The sequence below is a fragment of the Euprymna scolopes genome, chromosome 10, assembly GCF_053919585.1.
Source record: "Euprymna scolopes isolate OS-2025 chromosome 10, ASM5391958v1, whole genome shotgun sequence".
NCBI lineage: Eukaryota > Metazoa > Mollusca > Cephalopoda > Sepiida > Sepiolidae > Euprymna > Euprymna scolopes.
In genome coordinates this window covers 33,343,604-33,368,508 of record NC_136491.1, presented here as the reverse complement: position 1 = coordinate 33,368,508, position 24,905 = coordinate 33,343,604, and the positions used below count along the sequence as shown (strand labels likewise).

General features: G+C 36.2%; 1 protein-coding gene and 2 pseudogenes across 1 annotated transcript in view; all 3 read right to left on the bottom strand.

The window, feature by feature from the left end:
- Window positions 1-24,905, bottom strand: part of LOC145285922 (ADAMTS-like protein 2) — a 525,770-nt gene that overhangs the window by 487,260 nt on the left and 13,605 nt on the right. The gene's annotated exons all lie outside the window — the stretch shown is intronic.
- LOC145286701 (U2 spliceosomal RNA) lies at window positions 3,881-4,008 on the bottom strand (annotated as a pseudogene).
- On the bottom strand, window positions 6,106-6,318 carry LOC145286735 (U2 spliceosomal RNA; annotated as a pseudogene).

Sequence of the window (24,905 nt, the reverse complement as noted above, 5' to 3'; positions counted from 1 at the left end):
AGTTCGAATCTGTTGACTGGTGTTAATCGTTACACTCTGCACTGGAGATTCTCGAAAGGATGAAACACTAGTGTATGTAGGTATTTAATTATTATAATAAAAAAAATAATTATGACAGCCCCTTTCAGTTGAGCACTTTCAGTTGAATTATGTCGGTAAATTCAGCTCTTATGCATAGATCATTTTATAACAATTAGATCACTGTCGGTCGAAATAAAGAATATTTAAAATTGAAATGTTTTAATTCAACGTCCTTTCACGCGGTTAACGGTAGCCGAATGGATACGGTCTTTGCTAATCGAGCCAGAGATAGCGTGTGTTGCCGAGTTCGAATCTGTCGACTGGTGTTAATCGTGGCACCCTGCACTGAAGATTCCCGAAAGGATGAAACACTAGTGTCTGTAGGTATTTAATTATTAAAGTAAGAAAATAATTTTATATATATATATATATATATATATATATATATATATATATATATATATATATATATATATATTCAAAAAGCAAACGGTTTGGAAGAAGAATCTCAACAATTTTGATTCATAAAAGAATCTTCATCAGGTAAATACAGTTTCTTTTACTTTTTTTACATGGCATAGCAATGGTAATATTTGGCGTGTCTTCCTGCAGATTTTGGTTAAGTATAATGTTTAAATGTCCGATAGAGCGGAAGGTCCTGATGGAGCGCGTATGTTTATTTTAAAAAAAAGCCCACTGTTTATAATAAGCACAGTGGATATGGAATACAAAAAAAAAACATAAGGGTTTAAATCTTTGGCGCCTATTACTTTTCACATACGCGCTCGAACTGTTGTATTGGACATTTAAACATTATACTTCACCAGTATATGCAAGCAAACCTGCCAAGCCTTACCATCGCCATGGCACGTAAAAAAACGAAAAAAATATGTATTTTCTGATGAAGATTCTCTGATGAATCGAAATGTTGAATTTAATTTTAATAAATATGTTTATTTATTGAATGACATTCTACTAGTTCGGCTTTAAACCGTTATTTTTTTTTTTTTGATTTTGCATTCCATATAAACAGTGAACTTTATGCGTTAAACCGGTGCCCTCTGCTATTTCGGACATTTAAACATTATCTTTCACCAACATCTGAAGAAAGACGTCTCAGGACTTACCATCGCCATGCACGCAAAAAAAAGAAGAATAAAAAAACTTGTATTTTCCTTATGAAGAATTTGTTATAAATCGAAACATCAAATTTAATTTTAATAAATAAATATGCTTACTTATTGAATGTGATCCTGCACTTTCTTGATTTCAGACCGTAATTTTTTTTTCGTTTTGTATTCTATTCAACTGTGCTTACAGTAAGCAGTAAACTTTCTATTATATATATATATATATATATATATATATATATATATATATATATATATATATATATATATATATATATATATATAAGTTAAAAGAATACCTACACCTCCCCAATACGGCAGCTTAACCACACCAAATATAACGTTCCCCGTCCTCCCTTATCCTTCTCTCCTTCCTTCACCATACGTCCCCCAAATCTCTACCGCTCACATAAAAAATACACACCCCACTTTCTTCCAGAACGTAAACCACACCCAAAGATCTTATAAAACTAATGTTATTTTGACTCCTGTTTAAATATCGATTCTTTTTCGGTCTGATAAAGAGTTATCCTTGATTTTGGATTCCACTGACACTTGTCTGCACATATGTGACCAATAATAATACATACGAGCTCTGTCCTGAATTGAGCACTCTTTAATAATCACGTGAGTTTCATTGGGTTTACATCTAGGAAACCAATCGATACAACGATTATATACATACATATATATATATATATATATATATATATACATATATATACACACACACATATATATATACATATATATATATATATATATATATATATATATATATATATATATATATATATATAAGTTTTAAATTGAATTCATGTGGTTCTTCGGAATAAATTGATGCTTGTCATGGTAGAAGTTTTAGCATATTGTGTTTATTTTCTGTGCAAATTTGATTCAGTAAAACCTGAATTCCCACCACTCATAGCAAAAAGATACAAAAGAGAAACTCGCGTGACCAGCTACACTGCCTAACAAAAATGAGTTCATTGATATATGCTGATCGTTTCCCCAAGTGAGAATTATTAAGCAAACTAGTAAACATGTTTCCCGGCGTTGCGCTGGGAATTAAAAAAATTGCTAACTAAAAAATATTAAGTATTTTGTTTTAATGAATATATGCTTAAAATAAATTTATTTGTGTTTGCATGTACATGTAAACACTCCAAAATATATCCTATGGGCCTTATTTCGTGCTAATTCTTTTTGAGTCTCGTAAATGCGTCTATGCGACTTCAAATCAGAGAAAAAATATCAACAATCGAATTATGCTTTGAAGAAAGAAAGGAAAAAAAATACATTGGCAGAATTGAAATTCAGCAAGATCTTTCTTTTTTTCGATGTCGGCCGGGACAAAAAATATTAACATATATCTTTTAGTTAACCGGTGTTGCCCGGAATAAGATCTTAACATCTATCTTTCAATTACCCGATATTGCCCGGGATAAAATATTAACGTTAAATAAAAGCGTCACATCGACCCTAATGGTCTGACACTGCCTCTCTTTGGTGTATTACATGATCAATAGAAACTTTCAATGTTTGCCATAAAATCGATTATGAAACCGCGCCGGTACGTCGCGTCACCCAGTAAGCCCTTCTTCAGTGCGTTGGTAGAATAACCGCGTAAGTAAGAAAACTGCGTCCAAAGAAAAAAAATGCTTCGTGAATTCTGCCCTTAGATGTGACACTTGTCATTATCAAAGGAAATGAACTATTTATCATTCTGTTAACATCTCGAGAAAATATGTTATTGAAAATTGTCGGGTGGCAAAAATCTCTTGATGTATATTTCAAAACTGCGATTCGGTTTGAGAATGAAAACATTAGGAATGTTATTTTGGGTTCAAATGGTTTTATCAGAGTCATACAGAATCATGTAATATTTGATTCGACAACCATTCTTTGAAGCCGACAAATGTGTGTGTGAAATTTTAATTCCAAAGAAATTATTTATCTTTGTCTTGATCTGTCACACATATATTTTGTGACGCCAACAAATGTAGTTTTTAGTTCAAAGCAAAAACATAATCTATCTGTTGTTGTTCCAGCTGACACATGAATTGTGTCCTTGAAACGGTCGGCGCACTCTTTGAACCTGACCAATGCGTCTATGCGACTTCAATTCTTTAAGATTAACTAAAATGACCGAAAATGGGCTGAAATGACTTAAATAAATAAAAAGTAAATGACTTAGAATGACTTTAATGAACTTTAAGATGAATTGAATGACCTTAAGAATGCTTAAAAAATAACTGGAATCCTTCAAAAACAACTTGAATTATCTGGAGAATGAATTGAATGGCTTTGAGAAACTGAATTGAATCCAAAATTCGATATTTTTTATAATAACGTTTGAAGCTTCTGATTGCCATAACCGTGGTTATAAAAACGATCGTCGGAATCATTAGAATCAATTATAATGGCAGGTATTTCAAATAGTTATTAAACGGGCAAGGCCGATAGCCATTAGTCGCGTGCTCTCGTGTAATGAATGAATGCGTGAATGTAGGATTGACATGAAATTCTTAAAGATAAATTAAAAGGATCGAAAAATGAGCTGAAATGACTTAAATAAATAAAAAGTGAATGACTTACAATGACTTTAATGAACTTAAGGATGAACTGAACGACCTTAAGAATGACTTGAATGCTTAAAAAAATAACTAGAATCCTTCAAAAACAACTTGAATGATCTGGAGAATGACTTTGAGACTGACTGGTTGTAAAGTGGGTGATCATTTTACATTAAATTAATACAGAAAAGTGATCCCCCACTTTATATCACAATAAGTACAGCATGTAGTAAGAACATATACTACACTTTGATCTTGGCCAAAAGGCCAAGAAAAGCGGTATTTATTTGCTCCCTCACCGAGCAAATTAGACACGAGGCCGATTTTTTATGTGAGGAGTGAAGGGGAAATGAGGGCCAACACCCCGGGGAGTAGGAGAGCTGGATAGTGATGATTGGTATGAAGGGTTGCCCCTACATTGACAAGTTCTTATATGTGGGTTTGGTATTTATTTCCTCCTCCACCGAGCAAATTAGGCACAAGGTCGATTTTTAAAGTGAGGAGTGAAGGGGAAATAGGGACCAACTTGCCGGGGAGTAGGGGAGCTGGATAGTGATAATTGGTATAAGGATTGCCCCTACATTGACCAAGGTCTTATATGTGGGGTCGCCCCCACATATGGTGTTTGCTTGCAGTATCTGTTCAGACAGATACTACACTTTTATCTTAGCCAAAAGGACAAGAAAAGCTGTATTTATTTGCTCCCCCACCCAGAGCAAATTGGGCACAAGGCCGATTTTTAATGTGAGGAATGAAGGGAAAATGGAAACTAGGGGAGTTGAAATGGGGACCAACACCCTCGGGAGTAGGGGAGCTGGATAGTGACAATTGGTATGAAGGGTTGCCCCTACATTGACAAGGTCTTATATGTGGGGGAAACCTCACATATGGGCTTTGCTTGCAGTATGTATTTATTTGCTTCCCCACTGAGCAAATTAGGCACAAGGCCGTTTTTTTAATGTGGAGATGGAGGGGGAGGGAAAAGGGGGACCAGCTTCCCAGAGGTGGGAAATGGGAGCTGGATAGTGACAATTGGTATGAAGGGTTTCCCCTACATTAACCAAGGTTTGATATGCGGGGTTACCTCCACATATTGTCTTTGCTCGCAGCATCTGCCGGAACAGATGGTATTTATTTGCTCCCCCACCGAGCAAATTAGGCACAAGGCCAATTTTTAATGTGAGGAGTGAAGGGAGGGGGAAGGGAAAAGGGGACCAGCTCCCGAGTGGTGGGAAATGGGAGCTGGTTAAAGGTCAGGCATGTGGGGCTGCCCCCACATCTGGTCTCTGCTAGTCATAGCTTGCAGTATCTGCCGGAACAGATTGGATTTATTTGCTTCCCCACGTAGCAAATTAGGCACAAGGCCGTTTTTTAATGTGGAGATGGAGGGAAGGGGGGAAGGGGGTACCAGCTCCCGAGAGGTGGGAAATGGGAGCTGGATTAGAAACTGTTGGTATGAAGGGTTGCCCCTTCAGTGACCAAGTTTAGATATGTGGGGTTAGCCCCACATATGGTCTTTGCTAGTCATAGCTGTTCTTTGCTAGTCTTAGCTTTGCAGCATCTGCCGGAACAGATGGTATTTATTTGCTCCCCCACCGAGCAAATTAGGCACAAGGCCAATTTTTAATGTGAGGAGTGAAGGGAGGGGGAAGGGAAAAAGGGGACCAGCTCCCGAGAAGTGGGAAATGGGAGCTGGTTAATGGTCAGGTATGTGGGGTTGCCCCCACATCTGGTCTTTGCTAGTCATAGCTAGTCATAGCTTGCAGCATCTGCCGGAACAGATGGTATTTATCTGCCCCCCCACCGAGCAAATAAGGCACAAGGCCAATTTTTAATGTGAGGAGTGAAGGGAGGGGGAAGGGAAAAAGGGGATCAGCTCCCGAGAGGTGGGAAATGGGAGCTGGTTAAAGGTCAGTCATGTGGGGTTGCCCCCACATCTGGTCTTTGCTAGTCATAGCTTGCAGCATCTGCCGGAACAGATGGTATTTATTTGCTCCCCCACTGAGCAAATTAGGCACAAGGCCGTTTTTAATGTGAGGTAAAAACCAGCTCCCCTAAAAGTAGGCAAAAAGGGGGCACTCTGGTTACCAAAAATAATAATTGTCCCAGTATAGAGAGTTTCCCCTCCATTGACTGGTACAAATTATCTTAAGTGCAGCATCTGCCGGAACAGATGGTATTTATTTGCTCCCCCACTGAGCAAATTAGGCACAAGGCCGTTTTTAATGTGAGGTTAAAACCAGCTCCCCTAAAAGTAGGCAAAAAGGGGGCACTCTGGTTACCAAAAAATAATAATTGTCCCAGTATAGAGGGTTTCCCCTCCATTGACTGGTACAAATTATCTTAAGTGCAGCATCTGCCGGAACATATGGTATTTATTTGCTCCCCCACTGAGCAAATTAGGCACAAGGCCGTTTTTAATGTGAGGTAAAAACCAGCTCCCCTAAAAGGGGTCACTCTGGTTACCAAAAATAATAATTGTCCCAGTATAGAGGGTTTCCCCTCCATTGACTGGTACAAACCATCTCAAGTGCAGCATCTGCCGGAACAGATACTACATTTTGATCTTAGCCAAAAGGCCAAGAAAAGCTTAAAAAGCTAAGAACAGCATCTATTAACAACAGACCTTTGATCTTAACCAAAAAGGCCAAGCACAAAAGTGTTACTTGCAGACCGACAAACCGACCGACGAACCGACGGACTGACGGACTGACGGAGTAACTTATAGAGTCGCTTGCACGCGATTAAAAAGTTTAATACGCAATACAGAGTAGAGCTTATTATAGATAAATAAAATTAAAACTGTAATATATATATATATATATATATATATATATATATATATATATATATATATATATATATATAAATTAAAACTGTAAGTTTAACTTTACAATCAAAATTTATTGCTCGACCGAATACGACAAAATACAATTTACATTAAATGTGAATGTAAATTTTTGTTTTGAATATTCAGTCGAGCAATAAATTTTGATTGTAAAGTTCAATTTACAGTTTTAATTTCTTTCTTATATATATATATATATATATATATATATATATATATATATAGAGAGAGAGAGAGAGAGAGAGAGAGAGAGAGAGAGAGATTCTATAAAAGAAGCAAAACTAAGCAAAAATAATCGTCCCAGGTAAAATAAATTCCTCGAACAAAATTAAATTGCATTATATTATATTCTTTTTATAAAAGAATTTACCACATATCAAGGCCGAATGCCACACGAGAACAAGAGTTAATATTGTATGGTAATTAGTGTGACAATAATGTAGTAGTACTTTTTAGTGGAAATTTGATATAATTTGATTATTTAAAGGAACGCTTTAACAATAACTTTTTTATATTGAACTTGAATACGACCATATTGTAGATAGAAAACAAACCAGTAATACAGTGTTCTATAGGCAGCACGTTTTGGTCATAGAATCCATGTTTTAGGTGTATGCACAGATAAAGAGTAGGGGAAATTGTTGATAGTGGTTTTAACTAGACGAGTGTAAAAGTTTGGCAAGATGGGGAATTTGATCTCAGACGAGCACTTGGTTTGAAAATAACGATAGAGCAGAGACAGACTAGCAACGTCTCTCCATGTGGGAAAGAAGTTGCAACGAAAAGAAAAGTGCATCACCTATGAGGTTTCGAAACCGGTTCCGAACTCTGTCAATGGCCGAGAAGCTACTGCCCAGATGTGGCAACTGTTCTCCATCCTAACAGGTACTTGATTCTTATACAGCCAGAGGATTGCATAGGCAGTGATATATCTAATGGACCAGTTGGATCGTCCAACCATTTTTCCAGCGATCTTGGCAATGGATTTTCCGTATGTGTCCATTTTAGATCAGGAGAGAGGTCTCATTATTGAGCGTGGTCTCATTATTTAGTGTGGTCTCATTATTTAGTGTGGTCTCATTATTTAGCATGGTCTCATTATTTAGTGTGATCTCATTATTTAGCGTGGTCTCATTATTTAGTGTGGTCTCATTATTTAGCGGGTTGTCATTGTTTAGTGTGGTCTCATTATTTAGTGTGGTCTCATTATTTAGTGTGGTCTCATTATTTAGCGTGGCCTCATTATTTAGTGTGGGCTCATTATTTAGCGTGGTCTCATTATTTAGCGTGGTCTCATTATTTAGTGTGGCCTCATTATTTAGCGTGGTCTCATTATTTAGCGTGGTCTCATTATTTAGCATGGTCTCATTATTTAGCATGGTCTCATTATTTAGTGTGGTCTCATTATTTAGCGTGATCTCATTATTTGGTGTGGTCTAATTATTTAGCGTGGTCTCATTATTTAGCACGGTCTCATTATTAAGCATGGTCTCATTATTTAGCGTGGTCTCATTATTTAGCGTGGTCTCATTATTAAGTGTGGTCTTATAATTAAGCATGGTCTCATTATTTAGCGTGGTCTCATTATTTAGTGTGGTCTAATTATTTAGCGTGATCTCATTATTTAGCATGGTCTCATTATTTAGCATGGTCGCATTATTTAGCGTGGCCTCATTATAAAGCATGGTCTCATTATTTAGCGTGGTCTCATTATTTAGTGTGGTCTAATTATTTAGCTTTATCTCATTATTTAGCATGATCTCATTATTTAGCATGGTCTCATTATTTAGCGTGGCCTCATTATTTAGTGTGGGCTCATTATTTAGCGTGGTCTCATTATTTAGTGTGGCCTCATTATTTAGCGTGGTCTCATTATTTAGCGTGGTCTCATTATTTAGCATGGTCTCATTATTTAGCATGGTCTCAATATTTACTGTGGTCTCATTATTTAGTGTGGTCTCATTATTTAGCGTGGTCTCATTATTAAGTGCCGCCCAATTATTTAATTTGGCCTCATTATTTAGTGTGGCCTCATTATTTAGCGTGGTCTCATTATTTAGTATAGTCTCATTATGCAGCAAGGTCTCATTATTTACCATGGTATCATTATTTAGCGTGGTCTCATTATTTAGTGTGGCCTCATTATTTAGCATGGTCTCATTATTTAGTGTGGTCTCACTATTTAGTGTGGTCTCATAATTTCGCGTGGTCTCTTTATTAAGCGTGATCTCATTATTTAGCGTCGTCTCATTATTTAGCATGGTCTCATTATTTAGCATGGCCTAATTATTAAGCATGGTCCTATTATTTAGCATTGTCTACTTATTTAGCATGGTCTCATTATTTAGCATGATCACATTTTTCAGCATGGTCTCATTATTTAGTGTTGTCACATTATTTAGCGTGGTCTCATTATTCAGCATGGTCTCATTATTTAGCATGGTCTCATTATTTAGCATGGTCTCATTATTTACCGTGGTCTCATTATAAAACGTGGTCTCATTATTTAGCGTGGTCTCATTATTTAGGGTGGTCTCATTATTTAGTGTGGTCTCATTATTTAGCTGGGTCTCATTATTAAGCGTGAACTCATTGTTTAGCGTGGTCTCATTATTTAGCGTGCCATCATTATTTAGTGTGGTCTCATTATTTAGCATGGGCTCATTATTTAGCTTGGCCTGATTATTTAGTGTGGTCTTATTATTTAGCGTGGGCTCATTATTTAGTGTGCCCTCATTATTTAGCATGGTCTCATTATTTAGACTGTTCTCATTATTTAGCATTGTCTCATTGTTTAGTGTGGTCTAATCTTTTAGCCTGGTCTCATTATTCAGCACGGTCTCATTATTTAGTGCGGTCTCATTATTTAGCGTGGTCACATTATTTAGCATGGCCTCATTATTTAGCATGGCCTCATTATTTAGCATGGCCTCATTATTTAGCATGGTTTCATTATTTAGTGTGGTCTCATTATTTAGCGTGGACTCATTATTAAGTGTGGTCTCATTATTTAGCATGGTTTAATTATTTAGCGTGGTCTCATTAATAGTGTTGTCTCGTTATTATGCGTGGTCCCATTATGTAGTGTGGTCTCATTATTTAGTGTGGTCTCATTAGTTAGCGTGGTCTCTTTATTTAGCGTGGTCTCATCATTTAGTGTGGTCTTATTATTAAGTGTTGTCTCATTATTTAGTGTGGTCTCATTATTTAGCATGGTCTCATTATTTAGCATGGTCGCATTATTTATCATGGTCTCATTATTTTGTGTTGTCTCATTGTTTAGCGTGGTCTCATTATTTAGCATGGTGTCATTATTTAGCATGGTCTCATTATTTAGCATGGTCTCATTATTTAGTGTGGTCTCATTGGTCTCATTGTTTTGCGTCTTCTCATTATTTAGCATGGTCTCATTATTTAGTGTGGTCTTATATTTTGGCATGGTCTCATTATTTAATGTGGTCTCATTATTTAGCATGGTCTCATTATTTAGCATGGTCTCATTATTTAGTGTGGTCTCATTGTTTAGCGTGGTCTCATTATTTAGCATGGTCTCATTATTTAGCATGGTCTCATTATTTAGCATGGTCTCATTATTTAATGTGGTCTCATTGTTTAGCATGGTCTCATTATTTAGCATGGTCTCATTATTTAGCATGGCCTAATTATTTAGCATGGTCCTATTATTTAGCATTGTCTACTTATTTAGCATGGTCTCATTATTTAGCATGATCACATTTTTCAGCATGGTCTCATTATTTAGTGTTGTCACATTATTTAGCGTGGTCTCATTATTCAGCATGGTCTCATTATTTAGCATGGTCTCATTATTTAGCATGGTCTCATTATTTACCGTGGTCTCATTATAAAACGTGGTCTCATTATTTAGCGTGGTCTCATTATTTAGGGTGGTCTCATTATTTAGTGTGGTCTCATTATTTAGCTGGGTCTCATTATTAAGTGTGAACTCATTGTTTAGCGTCGTCTCAATCTTTAGCGTGCCATCATTATTTAGTGTGGTCTCATTATTTAGCATGGGCTCATTATTTAGCTTGGCCTGATTATTTAGTGTGGTCTTATTATTTAGCGTGGGCTCATTATTTAGTGTGCCCTCATTATTTAGCATGGTCTCATTATTTAGACTGTTCTCATTATTTAGCATTGTCTCATTGTTTAGTGTGGTCTAATCTTTTAGCCTGGTCTCATTATTCAGCACGGTCTCATTATTTAGTGCTGTCTCATTATTTAGCGTGGTCACATTATTTAGCATGGCCTCATTATTTAGCATGGCCTCATTATTTAGCATGGTTTCATTATTTAGTGTGGTCTCATTATTTAGCGTGGTCTCATTATTAAGTGTGGTCTCATTATTTAGCATGGTTTAATTATTTAGCGTGGTCTCATTAATTGTGTGGTCTCGTTATTATGCGTGGTCCCATTATTTAGTGTGGTCTCATTATTTAGTGTGGTCTCATTAGTTAGCGTGGTCTCTTTATTTAGCGTGGTCTCATCATTTAGTGTGGTCTTATTATTAAGTGTTGTCTCATTATTTAGTGCGGTCTCATTATTTAGCATGGTCTCATTATTTAGCATGGTCGCATTATTTATCATGGTCTCATTATTTTGTGTTGTCTCATTGTTTAGCGTGGTCTCATTATTTAGCATGGTCTCATTATTTAGCATGGTCTCATTATTTAGTGTGGTCTCATTGGTCTCATTGTTTTGCGTGTTCTCATTATTTAGCATGGCCTCATTATTTAGCATAGTCTCATGATTTAGCATGGTCTCATTATTTAGTGTGGTCTTATTATTTAGCATGGTCTCATTATTTAATGTGGTCTCATTATTTAGCATGGTCTCATTATTTAGTGTGGTCTCATTATTTAGTGTGGTCTCATTGTTTAGCGTGGTCTCATTATTTAGCATGGTCTCATTATTTAGCATGGTCTCATTATTTAGCATGGTCTCATTATTTAATGTGGTCTCATTGTTAAGCATGGTCTCATTATTTAGCATGGTCTCATTATTTAGCATGGTCTCATTATTTAGTGTGGCCTCATTATTTAGCATGGTCTCATTATTTAGTGTGGTCTCATTATGTAGTGTGGCCTCATCGTTTAGCCTGGTCTCATTATTTAGCATGGTCTCATTATTTAGCATGGTCTCATTATTTAGTGTGGTCTCATTATTTAGCATGGTCTCATTATTTAGTGTGGTCGCATTATTTAGCATGGTCTCATTATTTAGCACGGTCTCATTATTTAGTGTGGTCTCATTATGTAGCATGGTCTCATTATTTAGTGTGGTCTCATTATGTAGTGTGGCCTCATTGTTTAGCCTGGTCTCATTATTTAGCATGGTCTCATTATTTAGCATGGTCTCATTATTTTGCATGGTCTCATTATTTAGTGTGGTCTCATTATTTAGCATGGTCTCATTATTTAGCGTGGCCTCATTATTTAGCATGGAGTCATTATTTAGCATGGCCTCATTATTTAGTGTGGTCTCATTATTTAGCATGGGCTCATTATTTAGCTTGGCCTCATTATTTAGTGTGGTCTTATTATTTAGCGTGGGCTCATTATTTAGTGTGCCCTCATTATTTAGCATGGTCTCATTATTTAGACTGTTCTCATTATTTAGCATTGTCTCATTGTTTAGTGTGGTCTAATTTTTTAGCCTGGTCTCATTATTCAGCACGGTCTCATTATTTAGTGCGGTCTCATTATTTAGCGTGGTCACATTATTTAGCATTGCCTCATTATTTAGCATGGCCTCATTATTTAGCATGGTTTCATTATTTAGTGTGGTCTCATTATTTAGCGTGGTCTCATTATTAAGTGTGGTCTCATTATTTAGCATGGTTTAATTATTTAGCGTGGTCTCATTATTTAGTGTGGTCTCGTTATTATGCGTGGTCCCATTATTTAGTGTGGTCTCATTATTTAGTGTGGTCTCATTAGTTAGCGTGGTCTCTTTATTTAGCGTGGTCTCATCATTTAGTGTGGTCTCATTATGTAGTGTGGCCTCATTGTTTAGCCTGGTCTCATTATTTAGCATGGTCTCATTATTTAGTGTGGTCTCATTATTTAGCATGGTCTCATTATTTAGTGTGGTCTCATTATTTAGTGTGGTCTCATTATTTAGCACGGTCTCATTATTTAGTGTGGTCTCATTATTTAGCATGGTCTCATTATTTAGTGTGGTCTCATTATGTAGTGTGGCCTCATTGTTTAGCCTGGTCTCATTATTTAGCATGGTCTCATTATTTAGCATGGTCTAATTATTTTGCATGGTCTCATTATTTAGTGTGGTCTCATTATTTAGCATGGTCTCATTATTTAGCGTGGCCTCATTATTTAGCATGGCCTCATTATTTAGCATGGCCTCATTATTTAGTGTGGTCTCATTATTTAGCATGGTCTCATTATTTAGCGTGGTGTCATTATTGAGCATGGTCTCATTATTTAGTGTGGCCTCATTATTTATCGTGGCCTCATTATTTAGCATGGCCTCATTATTTAGTGTGGCCCCATTATGTAACATGGTCTCATTATTTAGCATGTCTCATTATTTAGTGTGGCCTCATTATTAAGCGTGGTCTCATTATTTAGCGTTGTCTCATTATTTAGCATGGTCTCATTATTTAGTGTTGTCTCATTATTTAGCGTTTCCTCAATATTTTGCGTTGTCTCATTATTTAGCGTGGTCTCATTATTTAGTGTGGCCTCATTATTTAGACTGGTCTCATTATTTTGCGTTGTCTCATTATTTAGCGTGGTCTCATTATTTAGTGTTATCTCATTATTTAGTGTAGCATTTATTACATTTTCATCCCAAACAAACTTTGATGTAGGGGTTACTATCAGGGATATAAGTTTAAGGGATTCTAGAGAGGGTGTTGAGCAGCGAGATATCGTTTCACATTACACTTGATCTTCTGTATGTCAGTAATGTTGGGGAAGCAGAACCCCTTTAGGGAATTCTAGAGACTAGCAGTTCTGGGAAAGAAACTATTAGTGCAGAAGGCTTTCTTACAGCTAGGGATATTTACTGTGTAGGGAATAGACTTTGCTGCTTGTCGGGTTTGTCGGGGTTATTTACGTCGACGGGGCACAATGGCTTGTAGTTCGTCGGAGCATTCACCATTAAAATAATTGTAGAACAGGCAAAGGGATGCAACATTTCGTCGATGGGACAGAGGTTTAAGCTTAGAAGATAGTTCAGAACCTGTGTCCAGTGTATGGTATATACGTTCAGAGATTACAATTAGGATATCTCCTGTAGAACGGGCTAGCCTAAATCTATATTATTGGTTGGTCGGAAGTTTAGCAACTGTAAGGTGATAGACTAGTGCTTGATTAATTATCAAATATTTTGGCGAGCAGAGAGAGGGCTCTAATAAGGCGATAATTTAATGGGTCATTTTTTCCGCCAGAATTTTTGTAAACTGGTACCGCAGAAGCAGTTTTCCAGCAGTCTGGAAAGAATTTGCTGTAAAGGTTGGTGAGGACTCGAGCCACCTCAGCGGAGGATGTTTTTCATCGTATAGCCGAGATGAGATCAAGTGCACATGCTTTTGAGACGTCTAGGATTTTATGATATCATGTACTTGAGAAAGAGTGATTTTCAGACTATTTAGGTTGTGTCTCGCCACAAAATTCGTAAGGAAGTAAACCGAAAACAGCACCAGTGCTTCCATTTTTGCAAGAGCTGGAATCGCTCCAAGATCCAGACAGGGTCGATGTAATATGTTGAATGAGATGACAAGGAACATCAAAACTATTTCAAGGCCTTCATTGAGCAAACAACATAGGGAAAATGAATGGTTTGGGCACAGAATTATATGAAAATTAATTTCCTAACCTGTCCTATTTACAGATGTGACCCGTGCTACTCATGACGATCCGGGTAGATGAGCCAAAGTTTGGAACTCGAACGGAACTCCAACCCCTTACAGAGTTCATCGTCAACAAGGAGGAGGAGGCATCTTGTCATCATGGCTAGATAACCTACCGTCGCTTTCAGATGACTTTTATGCATGACAATGCACCATCCCATTCTGCTAGGGCGACTGCAGCCTTCCTTGAATCTATGGGCTTCTTTGGAGAAACTCTCATAAGCTGGCTACCGTGTTCTCCGGATGTTAACCCCATTGGACATCTCTGATCAATATTGAAAAGAGGTGTTTACGAAGGAAGAGAACAATTTACTTCAAAGGATGCCCTGTGGAGGAAAGTAGTTAATGACTCCAGAACTATAACTCCTTTTCAGATCAAACAATTGACTTTTTTGTCGGTAAAAGGTTGTCCAGAATTGTTTAAAATTGGGGATATGGCGATAAATAATTCATTAAACTTTTGTTTATTATTCTTTAACAGAAAAGTATAATAAAAAGTAAAGTTTTCATGATTAAACATTATAGTTTGCCATAATAAAACATTGTAAGAGACCTGCAATAAAGCGATCGACAGTGGAAATTCGTTGATAAAGAATAAAATGTCATGACTTTGCGAATATCGCGTGAAATTAAATCAAATGTTGGGAAATAACTAACCTTACAGCAATCATTTGATTATACAAGTTTTATACTTTTTGTGACATATATTTAGTGAAATATTGATATTTTACTAATCTGCAATAAAGCGATTGACGCAATTTATATATATATATATATATATATATATATACATATATATATATACATAATATAAAGCTGAATGTGTGTGTGTGTGTGTGTGTATGGTTGACTATTTAAAAAAACTGATCACATATAATGATAGAAGATGTATCGAGACACAGGAATGTGTATGTTTGATCTGGCAGAACGGTGGTTCATTAAAATTGTGGGGTTTGCGTTCGCGCCTGGTCCACAAAGTACGGAAATAAAAAAAAAATAGAAATTTAAAAAAAAAACGTTTACAAGTGGTTTTGGTATAGATGTACATAAGAATACTTTGATAAGTATGTTTTAACTTAAATAAAGATGGTATAATTAAATTGTGGGGTCTGCGTTCGCGCCTGGCCTCCATGGAATGGAAATAGGCACAAACTTTAATAAATACTTTTCATATCTATCTGCGTAAGTATACTTTGATAATTATGTTTCAGTTTGAAGAAATACGGTATAATAAAATTATGGTGTGTTCGTTCGCTCCTGACCTCGATAGAATGTAAATATGTCACAAAGTTTAACAAGTTTTTTTTTAATATAGATCGACAAAATATTGTGATAAGTGTTTCAGTGTGAACAGGTATGGTATAATAAAGTATGGGGTTTATCTATTTTATTTTTACTTTCATCATATTTTGCTTTGGTTTTGATACCCCCAAATTCGAAGCTATCTCTCAAACCCTTCCTTTTCATAACCTATCATACTTTCATAAATCAGAGTCCATTTTCTGTAGGCGGTTTTTGAACCCAGTCAACGACAAGTACTTTTGCTAGTATGTATATATATTTATATATATATATATATATATATATATATATATATATATATATATATACATATATATATAGAGAGAGAGGAGGGTTAGAGAGAGAGAGAGAGAGAGAGAGTTAGGAGAGAGGGAGAGTTAGAGAGAGAGTTAGAGAGAGAGAGTTAGAGAGTTGGAGAGAGAGTTAGAGAGTTAGAGAGAGTTAGAGAGTTAGTGAGAAAGAGAAAGTTAGAGAGAGAGAGAGAGAGAGAGGGGGTTAGTGAACTATTAAAGCAGAGAGACAGACAGAAAGCAATTTATTTTTTTTTTCCATTTCACTTTTCAGGCTCAGAAATCTTATACTTCTGTGTGTTCAACCTCATTTCCTTTATTTTAACAGTGACTTTGATTATTCCAAAATATATATTGTTTCGTTTTCAAATCTTTATTTTTTCCATTTTTGACTCTGTTTTTTTTTGTTTCTGTTTTTTGGTTTCTGTTTTTTTTTTTTTTGTGTTGCCAAGTGGCAGTTGTTGACAAATATCTCAACATATACGTAATACGACACAAGGATGTTTCAGTGAACAATCTCTGTTTATACAGTTGCTTGTAATGGAAATAATCGCATAATAAATGCGAATTATTCACGCGTTGATGTGTCTTACAGAACAGCATCAGTAACCGTAGTACGTGAGCATAAAACTATTCAGATAGGGTTTTATGTTAAATATATATATATATTCGGAAATTTTGATCAGATAAATCATCGGTAATGTCGGTTTCAAACCTGATAATAGAGAACCGTTTTAGTTTTCAATATCAAGCTCTTTTCAGCCAATTTATCGCATCCATCTATCTCATATATTTTCAAAAAGACACTAATGTCCTGTAAATATTGAAGGCGCTGTTCTACAATTACTCGTAAAAACAAAGATGCCTTGTTCCATCTCTTCTTATCTACTCTGGAGGGGCAGATAACTCACTGGAACTTCCTGTACGAGTGGCAGATAACTTCTAGGTACTATTCCAATACATTAGTTGATAATTCTTTTTCTCGTCCGTCTATCTCTATAAATATTACGCTCTTTTTTTTTTTTAATTATTTTCCTTATAATAGAGCATTTTGCTCGAATTCTTTTTTTTTTCCAAAAATATAACTGAGTATATATATATATATATATATATATATATATATATATATATATATATATATATATATATATATATATATATTCGTTTCTTATCGTTGAGCACTTTCCGTTGAATTAAAAAGTCGGTCAGTTTAGCTCTTATGCGTAGATCATCGTATAACGATTTGATCACTGTCTGTCTGACGTAATGAACATTTAAAAATTAAAATGTTTAAAATTCAACGCTACTTCACACGGTTAATAGTAGCCGAATGGATCCGGCCTCCGCTAATCGAGCCAGAGATGTCTCGTGTCGCGGGGTTCGAATCGTTCGACTGGTAGTAATCGTGACACCCTGCACTGAAGAATCCCGAAAGGATGAAACACTAGTGTCTGTAGGTATTTAATTATTATAGTAAAAAAAGAATTATGACAGCCCCTTTAAGAAATTCGTTTCTTATCGTTGAGCACTTTCCGTTGAATTAAAAAGTCGGTCAATTTAGCTCTTATGCGTAGATCATCGTATAACGATTTGATCACTGTCTGTCTGACGTAATGAACATTTAAAAATTAAAATGTTTAAAATTCAACGCTACTTCACACGGTTAATAGTAGCCGAATGGATCCGGCCTCCGCTAATCGAGCCAGAGATGTCTCGTGTCGCGGGGTTCGAATCGTTCGACTGGTAGTAATCGTGACACCCTGCACTGAAGAATCCCGAAAGGATGAAACACTAGTGTCTGTAGGTATTTAATTATTATAGTAAAAAAATAATTTATATATATATATATATATATATATATATATATATATATATATATATATACATCCATATATATATACTAGTAAAAGTACTTGTCGTTGACTGGGTTCAAAAACAGCCTACAGAAAATGGACTCTTATTTATGAAAGGTTATGAAAAGGAAGGGTTTTAAAAAGATAGCTTCGAATTCGGGGGTATCAAAACCAAAGCAAAATATGATAAAAATAAAATAGATAAACCCCATAATTTATTATACCGTAACTGTTCACACTGAAACACTTATCACAATATTAACTTGTAAAACTTTGTGACATATTTCCATTCTATGGAGGTCAGGCGCGAACGAACGCCCCATACTTTTATTATACCGTATTTCTTCAAACTGAAACATAATTATCAAAGTATACTTACGCAGATAGATATGAAAAGTATTTATTAAAGTTTGTGCCTATTTCCATTCTATGGAGGCCAGGGGCGAACGCAGACCCCACAATTTTATTATACCGTCCCTATTTAAGTTAAAACATACTTATCAAAGTATTCTTATGTACATCTATACCAAAACCAATTGTAAACGATTTTTGTTTAATTTTTTAATTTTTTATTTCCATACTTTGTGGACCAGGCGCGAACGCAGACCTCACAATTTTAATGAACCACCGTTCTGCCAGATCAAACATACCCATTCCTGTGTCTCGATACATCTTCTATCATTATATGTAATCAGGTTTTTTTAATAGTCAAACATATAGGACCCTATTCGTGACCAGACACTCACACACACACACGCACACACAATCAGCTTTATATTATAGATATATAATTATCTCCAAAGCCCAAAGAACGCCGCAGCCCACAAGAGCCATGACAGACAACGAACCGAAAGTTTAAGACTCGAGTTTCGCCCTTATTTTGGCTCAACAGTCAAAACTATCCACGCCCCGGGATTTAAAATTAGAGCCTTCTCCATGCGAGGCAAGCACTCTACCAACTGAGCAAACGCCCCGCACACAAGAAATTCTATTAACCAACACAGATCAAACAAACATCGGCTTGGGGTACATGTTAGTTAATAGAAATTCTTGTGTGCGGGGCGTTTGCTCAGTTGGTAGAGTGCTTGCTCTTGGCTCTGGTTTCAAATCCCGGGTGCGGATATTTCTAACTGAGGAGCCCAAATGAGGACGAAACTCGAGTCTTAGACTTCCGGTTCGTTGTCTGGCATGCCTCTTGTGGGCTGCAGCATTCTTTGGCCTGTAGAAATAAATATATATAATCTCTCACATTCTGAATATATATATATATATATATATATATATATATATATATATATATATATATATATATATATATATATATATATATATATATATATATGCATACATATCACATCTAAAGTTTGGTTGAACAGTGTTCCAGCTTTTGGCAAACTTCTTTTTGAAATGTTAATTTTTTAAGTGTTCCATGACGCAGTCTTTCCATTTCAAGGTGACATTTGATACATACATATATACATATATACAAATATACATACATACAAACATACGTATACACATATTACGTACGCACATGCACACATACATGTGTGTGTATGTGTGTGTATGTGTGTGTGTGTTTACTTGTAACACACACACATACACACACACACACACATACACACACATACATGTGTATGTGTGTGTGTGTGTGTGTGTGTGTGTGTGTGTGTGTGTTTACAAGAAGCAGAACAGACTAGTCAAAAAGACAGAGATGAGAAAAAAGCAGGCGGATCATGAAAGCAGGCAGTCAGATAAAAATTACGCCGGCAGACAAACGAATGGCACATGCTAGATACATCAAGCAGAATATCGCAGATGGATAGAAGCAGACAGGCAGGCAGAATATGACAGACGAGCAAAGACAGACGGGATATGGCAGAGAAAACGTGACAAGAAGTGGCAGGCAGTCAGGTTGACAGAAAACATGACAGAAGCAAAATGACATGTAGACAGAGAGACGGACATGACAGAGGCAAGCAGATAGGAAGAACCGACGAAAGATGGAATGTGACGGTGGCAGACAGACATATGGAACATGATGAAGCCAGAAAGGCATGCAGGCAGGAAGATATGGAATATGACAGAGCCAGGCAAGCAGACAGAAGATACGGCGGAAGCTGGAAGACAAACTAAACATGAAAGATCTAGGCATGAAAGGCAGTGAGAAGGAAAATGACAGCAAAAAAAAAAACGTAGACAGAAAACATGCAACACACAACAGAAAATTGCACTGCCATCATCCAAATAAGAAAACAGATACTACACCATCTATCAAAGCAGGAGGTAATTCTTGACAAAATGGCAACAGGATAACAGAATACATAATGAATGATCCTATTAAAAAGTTCTAATACAAGAGGCGTTTCAAAAGTAATGCCTCCTATTTTTAATTCTTGCGAATCGATTATATGGAGATCGCAAATTGCTCGAGACGTTTATGACCGGGAAATTGTGCATTGCTAACAAAAGTGCATTGATATTAGTCGCTATGTAAGAAAAATTGATCAGAGAATACAAAATGGTATCATATTCGTTTTCATAGCTCTTCAACATATTATTTTTTTTTTAGTTTAAATGAAGTACATACCTAGAAGGATAGTCTCATGATAACAGAATACTAGTCACATTACCTCCACCGAATTAAGCAGTAAACGATCACGAATTCGTCTACAATAGTATAGTAGAGTGAATTGAATATTAAAAAATAATGCAAACGTACAATTAATAGAATTATTAGTTGAGTTCCAGACTGTTGTAAAAAGTAATAATAATAATAATAATGACTAGCGGGACCTGTGGAAATTCCATTTCATGTGTAATATTCAAATGTTGGCATTCTGTAGATATTCAGCGTAAAGTACGCTTAAATATGATATTTTAATTCTTGCAGATTTTGTATATATTACTATACAGTTAATGTTCTATCGATTTTTACATATTATAAAGTTGAGATTCCAAACCTAAAAAATATCTATATGACTTGGGTTCAGTAACTTGAATCGAAATCGAATTCCAAACTTATGAATGTATATATATATATGTATATATATATATATAGAGAGAGAGAGAGAAAGAGAAAGAGAGGGAGGGGGAAAGAGAGAGAGAGGGAGAGAATCGATATGTAGTTTGCTCGCACCATTGTGTGGAAGGAATTACTACTAATATCCAAATTACGGCCGGAACTCAACAACAGACTGGGTCTCGGATCATCATTCATTATATAACATCACATACGGCTTCCACCAAAGACTTATCACCACACCGTTAAACACTAACCCATTAGAACAGGTATACCACTACCCACATCTCATGCACCACCTCGCTAACCTCCTCATATATATATATATATATATATATATATATATATATATATATAATTAAATAAATAAATAAAAAATAGCAATATATATTTAAAAAATAATAATAATAAATAGTTAAGTGAAGTAAGATAAACCAATATAACGAAAAGCAAAAATAGATTAAAACTAGCCCACCTATTCAAACCCAAATAAAAACTATCAAACAACAGTAAACTTACATAAATATAATCCCACAATAAAGAGCACAAATAACATTTAATCAAATAAATAACAACAAAACTCATCCAAAGTGTGTGCATGAGTACATGTACGAGTGTGCATATGCATGTATATGTGCATGTATGCGTGAGTGTGTGTATGTACATGTGTACGCATGGTTGGTTATGCATGTGTGTGCGTGTATAAATGCGTATGTGTATGTGCATCTATACACGTACATGTGAATGTATGTGTATGTATGTGTATATGATTGTGTGTATGTATGTATATATGCTTGTGTATAAGTGTAAGTATATGCGTATAAAATACGTGTGTGCGTATATGTAAGTGTGTAGGCGTATGTATGCAGATGCACGTGCATGTGAGTGTATATTCGTGTACACGTGTATGTGTGTGTACGTATATATATACATATAGATATGTGTGCGCATATATGTGTGTGCATGTTATGTGTGTGTATATACATATATGTATATAACAAATAAAATTAAATAAATCGACTAAAACAAAGCATTAAATATGATAACTGCGGCCACCATCAAACAGATTATAGAGATACTTCCGTTACCGGCATAAACTCACACGTAACACCAACTGCACAAGCCCATGAAAAGAATATATATATATATATATATATATATATATATATATATATATATATATATATATATATTTATATATATATATATATATATATATATATATATATATATATATATATATATATAGGGCGAATGAACTCTTTTTCTGGGTCAACGGCCAACTAGCACCGTGTATATTTGTGTGTGTGTGTGTGTATATGTATTGGGGTGGAGAGGGCTCCCGTAAGCCGTGGTGAAAACAACCTTTCTAGGAGAAGCAAATCTTTGATTTAAAAAACCATAAAGCGGAAGACCATTACCCGCATTGCTTCTCCTGGAAAGGTTGCCTTCACCACGGCTTACGGGAGCCCTCTCCACCCCAATACACATACACACACACACACACAAATATACACTGTGCTAGTTGGCCGTTGACCCAGAAAAATAGGTCATTCGCTTGTATGTATATATATACAAGCAGGCCGCCCAGCAATTGCCCGATCGTCAAATACGCATGATATTTTGTGCCATGCAGATTTTGTATCAATTATTGTATTATAATGGACCCAATATATAGTAATGATTTAAAAATTAAAAAATTTTTTTTTTAATGTCTCGTACGCCACCACCGAGAATCGAAACAAAAATGTTTGACTTACGATTTACTTTGTCCTTTGGCGTAAATGCCTGAGCTATGAAGACCTGTTTGATGAAAGGCCAAAACTTAAAACATGTACTAATAGCTATTACGTTAGCATGCATATTCGTAATGCCGTCGTTCGACCTTTATCTGGCAGATTCCATGTTCATAATTTTCACACTTTTGCTCCGATTTTCTCGGATAGCAGATCATCTATCGGTAAATGAGAAGATTGTAATAAGGAGTCTAATGTTAATCTTTAATTTACTTTAAAAAAAAACTCGTTACTCTTGCTTTTCTTGACTGGTTATTAAGTCATTACATTTTATTAGCGATGCTTCTGACAAAGAGGGGAGAATTACTGTTTTCTGGCTCAACATCTATCAATCTTACACTTATTGTTAGCTATTATATTTATTATTTAACTTTGAAGAATTATTCACTTTTACTCCCTTACATCAAGTGGTATCTTGCCTTGTCTAGAGCGACTTCAATAAAAATAAAAATTATAAATAGATATTAGATATTTCTTATTAACACTAAAAAAATAAGTGTTTTTGTTTTTAATAAATAACAGTATCGATATAATCTAATATATAAATTTCACGTGTCTGTTTATATGTATGTATGTATGTACCAGAGCATGTGTGTCAGGTCATGTCATATGCTACTGGTACCATGTAACCCAGTACTACCTGCCTCATGGTCGGGTCACCGGCGACTAAACTGGTTCCCCCACCAGACTTGTTTGGTGAGGAGGGCGGCTAGTCTCCCTGAAGGATTAAAAATAAGACCTTCCAAAGGGCGAATGAACTCTTTTTCTGGGTCAACGGCCAACTAGCACCATGTATATTTGTGTGTGTGTGTATATGTGTATTGGGGTAGAGAGGGCTCCCGTAAGCCGTGGTGAAGGCAACCTTTCTAGGAGAAGCAAATCTCTGATTTAAAAAACAATAAAGCGGAAGACCATTACCCGCATTAAGCTGGTCTGCATTTTGATTTGTTGCTGGCTATCTTGCTCTTGCTTGTTGCTGGATCTCAACATTTTGAACCGAGAGAGAGACTTAGCTGTCGTAAAAAGCTAAGACTCTATAACATCATATTTGTATAGATACTCCCTCAGTCATTTGGGCTCATGGATTTTAAATGTCTGAGGGAGTGGCACTCGTCTGACAAGACGTTGAAATCATCATCATGTATGTACCAGAGCATATTCCACCGGTGGTTCATGTATGCCGCTCCTTATAGGCCTAAGCTCCTCTGGGGGGTTTTGTCAGGGTTACCTCACCCTAAGTGTTTGGTGAAAAGAATCTTGGCCTATAAGGTAGTGGAGGTCCAGTTATACAGCGCAGGAAACTCGCCGTTCATCAGAGCCCCGTCTGTGTGGCAGTGGTCCCGACGTGCACATGGGGTTGATTTGTCTGGGAGAAGTACAGTATGACGCTAACACATCTGTGTGCTTTTAACGCACGTCCACACCAGACCTTGACCACCCAGTCATGGATCAAATGGCATGATGGGTGGAGAGGGCTCCGTAAGCCATAGTGAAGGCAACCTCTCTAGGAGAAGGAAAACCCTGATATAAAACCTGCGGCGACTGCTGCATCTAATGATGTTGACTTGCTCTTCTTTTTGGTTCAATGTGGCAGTTGTTCAGAGAGTGGGATTTTCTCGGTGCAAAGTCTTTCCTCACTATGAAAAGCTTCAAACGCAGGCATTACTTGACATGTAATGGAATACACACTTTGCCATCAGTGTGTATCTCGATAACAAAAAGGCTGGCTGTAGCCTAAAACAGCAAACGGACACTCAATAAGGACTGATGCGGATATGGGCGTCAATGGAAATAAAGGCTCTGGAACATACAAGGTCTGGTCCGGCAGGTGTTCAGGGCACCACAGCCTGGACCCGGTCATCAGCAGATGTGCAGGACTATAGAAAGTTCACAGAAGTGACCCTTCGGCATGGGATTCTAGTTATTGGTTAAAAACATTAATTCTTTCACCCACAACTGGGCACTTTTCTACAAGGAGGGGTCGCTTTTCGCCGATATTTTCGAAAGTCATGCCTTCTTTTAGATGTACTAGCCTCAATTTAAACCTTCACCACTTCCGGTTTGGCGGTAGACGCAAGGTTTTTTTGTTTTGTTTTGTTTTTTGTTGTTGTTTTTTTTTGTTTTTTTTGCCATGTTCTTTTCCTCTACGCGGTATAGGTTTGAGCCTATT